Source organism: Microtus ochrogaster, unplaced genomic scaffold (genome assembly GCF_000317375.1).
Source record: "Microtus ochrogaster isolate Prairie Vole_2 unplaced genomic scaffold, MicOch1.0 UNK9, whole genome shotgun sequence".
Lineage (NCBI taxonomy): Eukaryota > Metazoa > Chordata > Mammalia > Rodentia > Cricetidae > Microtus > Microtus ochrogaster.
The window spans coordinates 1842791-1850016 of NW_004949107.1; positions in this window are offsets into that span (position 1 = coordinate 1842791).

Below are 7226 nucleotides of genomic sequence, written 5' to 3' on the forward strand. Positions count from 1 at the left end.
CTCTCCAGTCCAAAGAGCAGTCAGGGTTCCCTGCCCTGTGGAAAGTCCAAGGTCCTCCCCCCTCCTTCCAGGTCTAGGAAGGTGAACATCTAAACTGACTAGGCCCCACAAAGCCAGAACATGAAGTAGGATCAAAACCCCATGCCATTGTCCTTGGCTTCTCATCAGCCCTCATTGTTCACCATGTTCAGAGAGTCCGTTTTTATTCCATGCTTTTTCAGTTACAGTCCTGCTGGCCTTGGTGAGCTCCAGCACCGGACTGAGCTCCTAAGGTCTCAATGAGGAGCAGAAGGAGGGAGAACATGAGCAAGTAAGTCAGGACCATGAGGGGTGCATCCACCCATTGGTTGGTTTTTCAAGACAAGGTTTCTCTGTATAGTTTTTGTGCCTGTCCTGAACTAGCTCTTGTAGACCAGGCTAGCCTCAAATTCAGAGATCTGCCTGCCTCTGCTTCCCTATTGCTGGGGTTAAAGTGTAAACCATCACCACCTGGCCTGTGACTCGGTTTTTACTGATTATATTTCCTAATCATATAGACACTCATGTATCAAACTCACAAATGTAAAGTAATTTGGTGATGTCTTGGGATAAGTATAAAGACTATGTAAATATAAATTGAATGCATGTCTATGTGTGACAGATTATAGACTCAATGTCCCTGTCCTGTCTCTACATTGGACCAGTGTTTTCCTGCCACTGGAGAGGGGCTAGCTACCAAGTGCACCGTAGGAGCCCAATAGTATTGTACCGATTTCCACACAGACCCAGTACTGTTTTCTTTCACTAATGGAGGTCTTCCAAAATTGGCTTCCATGCCTCCTTAAAGTTGCATATGGGGGAGGAAATGTCTCTTGATTTTCCTGGTATTGGAGGGCTTAAATCCTCAAGGATCAGCAGCACCCTGGCTTTTATGTCTCAGAGGCTTTGATAAGGATCTGAAGTTGTATATTTTCCACATAAGTCTGTGATTTCCTACTTCTGGGAAGACCCCTTTTCTGTCTCTTTGTTAGCCTTGCTTTGTTGAGGTGTGGATAAAGACATCGACCTCTGGTGGTTCTCAATTCTTTTAAAGAATAAGAGTTACTCAGATGATTCTTGAAATCATACAGGCTGTTTCTTAAGCCCAGTTTCCTGGTTTATTGCAACTATTACAGAACTGTGCATGGCTTTCTAGTAAGTACTAGGAGATGAAATTACTGTATGTGGCAAAACACCCTCTTAACGCTACAGATTCCCCAAATACTTTAGAGGCGACACTTTGGCTTGTAATGGTTTGCACACAGGTGTAAGTCAATCACATGGTATCTGTTATACATACATATGTAATACTATAATAGATGTTTAAAATGATTTCAAAGAAATCCCATAAAATTTTTATGAATACAGAAACTACTCAATAATCAGCATTTTTTTTGTTTGTGAAATATGGCATATCTATTCATCTCTGAGCCATACTAAGACTTAGTTTCAGGAATTTTTTGAAAGGCATTTGGTCAGTTTACAGTGCTCTATTAATGAGGAATGTAGAAATTATGGTCTCCTATTTTATACTCAAGAATTTAGATATCAATGGGCCTGGAAGAAGTGGTATCATCTGTCCTTCCTGTTCATTAAATGGCTTTCTTATATGCTACAAAGGCCCCATGTTTAGGAGGGAAGTGACACCTCTGAGTGCTTCCTATTTTAGCTGCTGTTTCTGAGACAGAGGCCACTGGTGCAAAGTGCCTGCTTCCCCCCCCCACACACACACACAGCAGCATCTTCAACAACACTCCTGCTTCATATTCACACACTTAAGTTACTGAGAATAGTTATAAAAATCTAGTATTTAAGTATTTTAATGAATATGTATTCTCAGTCACTCACTCACATGTTGGCAGTTGGCCACAGGTGGGACATGCCTCGATGGGAAAAAAAAAAATCAAGGAAACAGTTGTAAGAATTCGTAACACTAAGCTACCAATCCATCTAGGCAAAATATGATCATGAAGTCTGAGGGTGGCTTGACTTTGTCAACTGACTCATCTTCAAGAGTGGAAAGACAAGAAGCAAATGAGAGAAATGTCATGTAAGTTGCTTCACAGAGCATTCCATTAAGAAAGAATCTCATTTCAAAATTGAGGGTCCTTCTGCAGTGTCACCGTTCTTCTTCCTCTACCAAAGGAAGTCTAAGTTCACAAAGATCATGGAGTATGACAGGACTGCATGTGCACTGCCCTCTCCAGGGAATGCAGCCATGGACCCTGGTTAAACATCTGGGGAGAGTCAATAGGTCCCTGGTACACCATATCTCAGTGTATCGCCGGGGGGGGGGTTGCTTGTGTTTTCAGGAAACTTTCAGGAAGTTATCTATGGAATAATTATTTTCTAATTCTTTTCTCTTCTCTACCCAGGTAGCCAGTAGCAAAACCACTGCAAGAACACTTTAGCCCTGTTGAGTCAGTTGAGTCAGCTTCCCAGAAGCCATGTTTTCTGAGTGCAAGGCGTTACACACATTTAAATTTATTTTTATTGTTGGAAAATACTCTTATTTTTATTTTCTCTAGATTTCAACTAGTTATATTTCTTTAAAACAAATTATTGAATGAATGCATATAAAATATCTCATTTTTGGTAAAAGTAAATACTAACAGAGGCAGTCTTGATATTTAAATGATTTATTTATTTTGATTTTATTCATATGAATATTTGCCTGCACATACACATGAATTCATTGCTTGGTGAACACAGACAAGAATATCAGATCCCTGAAACTGAAATTACAAAGCCTGGAATCTTTCATGCTGGTCTTAGAATTTTTCAAACTAGAACCCTCTACAAAACCAGAAAGTGCTTTTAACCTCTAAGCCATCTCTCCAAAACTAGAGGTCTTGGGGTTAAGACAACAATATTTTGACCACAAACTATTAGAGACAAGCAAGGACATCTATGTGAACACTTGTGTTTTGTTCCTGGCTTGAAATACATAGAGCATTTCTCCACTTTAAAAATAAATGTCTATGCCAACTTTGACGACTAGCAGCTTTTACAATCACAAATCCCAAGTATTTATTGCTTTTTAAACAGAATAACGAGAGCGAGTTCTCACCTGAAACTTCCAGAATTGATTCCCAGAAAAGGTCTCTGATTGCTGTTTTGTATACACAAATTGCCTATTGAATTCCTGCCTCCTTCCCTCAATTTATAGCATTTCTTTTTAGGGATTCTTCTGGTTGTTGGTAACCAAATTTCTTCCACTTTTCTTAGTTCAAATTCTGTGAAGAGAAGCTACTATCATGATGAAAACATCTTTGTATAATCCCTCCCACCAGACGTGTTGAATACAGTGCTCTTGAAGCTGATTTCAAGACATGTGTCAGAAGAGAAAATGAGTGTGGGGGAGGCATTCTTGTGTGTCACCAGACAATGGATATGTTAGCGTGTCTCACTGAAGTCTCAAACATATCTTATTATATCAGTTGCTATTTTTGTACCTACAACAAAATTTCTGATTGAATCAACTTAAAGAAAGTCTCATTTTGGCTCGTATTTGAATGGGATGTTTTTTCCTGATGGAACAAGGCAGACTGACAGAATGTCCAGTTTGTTTGAAGTCAGGAGGCACAGAGATATGAATCCTTCCTTTCAGCTGGTTCAGTATTTTTCTTTTTGATTTATTTTGTGATGGTGCCAATTTTAAGCTGAGTCTTCTCTCAGATATCCCCCTGGAAATGTTTTCACAGACAGGTTAATGGGTGTGTCTTCTTAAAATAGATAATTTCAAATCTAATCATATTATCCACATTGCCAGAGTTTTATCTGTTAAAAGAATAAATTGGGAACCATTAAATTAGAAATGATAAGATTACCTTTTTAATTATTGCAGGTAAAATATGTATCAATCTGGTTCTCTCTCAGGTAGGATATTTTTCTATGTACGCTTTAATTATATTCATTAAAGAAATTGTCTAAGTGATAGGAAATTATTACCCAATAGCAAAAGAAATGATGTCGCATTGTAACCAAGACTAGGTGAATATGCTTACGTTTACATATTGAATGTGTGTCCACAGGTGGGTACACTTGACATGGTGTGCACTTAGAAGTCAGGAGATAAATTTCAGGAGTTGATACTCTCCTTCCTGTAAGCAGAACCTGTGGGTTGAATTCAGATCTTAAGCAGCACTTCTATGTACTAAATCATCTCTTCAGTCTTAGATATATTTTTAAATTCATTATAATGTGCTTATTTATGTGTGTAAGAAATACATCCAAAACAAGAGTACAAACAGGAGTACAGATACTCTTGGAAATGTAAAGACACTTTTTTCTTATAAATCTGTCAACAGCTAAAAATATTACAAGTCAAAGACATGTGATAAAACTAATATTCTGAACATGATGCTTAGCAATATGTTATACTGTAAATTACCTTCCATCCTTTACTTTCCCTGGGTAGTGGTTGATTGGCAGCAGCAGCTCTCTGCCTCTGCCCCAAACTGAGAAAAGGCGTCATACTCTAGATCATCACCCTACAAGTCCCAAACACAGAACTTGACCAAGTACATGTTACTTCCACACCATCATAACTTTTTTAAAAAAATATTTATTATGTATACAATATTCTGTCTGTGTGTATGTCTACAGGCCAAAAGAGGGCACCAGACTTCACTACAGATGGTTGTGAACCACCATGTGGTTGTCAGGAATTGAACTCAGGACCTTTGGAAGAACAGGCAATGCTCTTAACCACTGAGCCATCTCTCCAGCCCCAACACACCATCATAACTTTAAACAGGTCTTAAACACAACCCTCCTGAGGCGGGAGACTGGTTGTTTATATATTTGGTAGTCAGGGCCCAATCCTGCCCCAGTAGTAGAATGTTCCCTCACTGCAAATTAATAGCCACTGTTCTGCCCTCTTCAAGATCATAATAACGCCGGGCGGTGGTGGCGCACGCCTTTAATCCCAGCACTAGGGAGGCAGAGGCAGGTGGATCTCTGTGAGTTCAAGGCCAGCCTGGTCTACAAGAGCTAGTTCCAGGACAGGAACCAAAAAAGCTATGGAGAAACCCTGTCTCAAAAAAAAAAAAAAATTCAAAAAAAAAGATCATAATAACACTAACTTTTAAATTCAACATTTATAAAATAGCATTGCATGCATTTGTCTCATTTTTTTGCTATATAGACAACATTTTAAATCATTGCTCTTTTGTAATATCCTAGCTTATATATAAATGAGATTTATTCCTGTTTGAGGATTTCAAAAAGTCCATAATTTCTGTAAAAGACAACTTTTTCATTTGGCATTTTTATATAGTGATATTTTATTTATGTTTTAATAAATAAAGCTTGCCTGAATATCAGAAGAGCAAAGTTAAACCACTAGACATCAGGCACAGGTAGCACACACCTTTAATCCCAGCATTTGGAGACAGAGGCAGCTGAATCTCCGTGAGTTCAAGGCCACCCTGGGCTACACAAGATCAATGCAGAAACAAATCCAGGTGGTGATACCTTGTACCTTTAATCCCAGCATTAGGGGGTCATTCGCCTTTAATCCCAGTAGAGGGAATATAAAATGGGAGGAGAGAGAGGCTTAGGCTACTTAAACTGCTGAGTCTGTGGTTGTCCAGCATTGGAGGGGTAAGATTTCTCTAGGGGCTTGACATTTTTGCTTTTTGGGTTTTTTGGTTTGAACCCCAATATCTTTCTTTGGGTTTTTATTATTTTTGTTACCCTTTAATTTAGAGTTTATTCTTTGCATAATTAATTTCATGTATTTCTTTTAGAATACTGTATAGAATATTTTAGGGTTGGCTTACAAACATTCTGTGGTAGCATCTACTTTGTAGTTAATACTGGTCTCCTTCCACATTAGCTATATACAAATGACAAGAAAGGGGGTTCTTATGCAGCTAAACACCTCAGAATATGATCTAGTGACTTTACAGTGTGTTTTCCCTTAGGGTATAACTTGAGTTCTGAATGCAGTCTGATTTTCTTTCTCTTTTAAATTTTGTTTGTTTGTTTATTTTTTGAGACAGGGTTTCACTGTAGCTACTGAGCCTGTCCTGGAACTAGCTCTTGTAGGCCAGGCTGGCCTCGAACTCACAGAAATCCGTCTGCCTCTGCCTCAGTGTTGGAATTAAAAGTGTGCCATCTCTGCCTGGCTCTCTCTTTAATTTTTTTTTTATTTAATCAAGACATTTTTCATTTATTTTCCATACTGACCTTAGATTCTGCTTCTTCTCTCTCCTCTTGCTCCTTCCCTAACACCAATCTACCCCCTCCCCATCCTCTCCTCCTCCATCTCCATTCATAATGAGCAGGCCTCTTATGGGCTTGAACAAAGCAGAGCACATCAGGTTGAGGTCGAACCAAGCTCCTCCCCTTGCATCAGATTGTGCAAGGTAATCCAGCCAGCAGGGAGGACAGGTTCCTAAAAGCCAATTAAGTACAAGGGACAGGTCCTGATCTCACTGCTAGGAGCCTACCTAACAAACAGACCAAACTACTTAGTGAAGAGTGATACATTGGTATTTAGAAGGGAGCTTTCTTTCTCCTGAATGCAGCCATGATGTCTCACCTCTAACTTCCTCTCTCTGAATAGTGCAGGATATTGTTGCAAAATATTGAAAACAGCATTACATTGCGATTCATTGCCATTTGAATTTTCAACATTCTATTTCATTGTTTGCCTGGTTTTATATGTTCTGGTTATTTCTTTTTAAAGAGAACTAGTTTTATAACAACAATAACATATATTTTCCCTCCTCACCAACACATGTAATTTACCCTCAATCATTTCTCTTAATAAATCCTCTTAGTGGAGTTTAAAATACATTTGCACTACTTTTTCTTGAAAAGTATCTGGTAAGAACATACATTGTATATATTTCATTTCATTAATATAGATAACAAAAATATTGCTCAATTCAGAGACCAACAGGAACCTTTATTTCTCTTTCATTTGGGGATTTATGGTTTTGTATTTTTTTAACATGTTCTAAATTTGCACAGATGAGATGACAAATATCTTCTGCTATTCCGGGAGAGTCTGAATTCTCTGCTTGATCTTTAATTCACCACCTCACCAGTGTGTAAATATTATTAATTTTCATAAAACTTTTTCTGAGTTAATTGGTTTCTAGCCATAAATAAGGGTCACAGAGTCTACAATTGGTGAACCTAAAGAAGCTAAATAAGAAGGTGAACCCAAGGAAAAACATATAGTTATCCTCTTG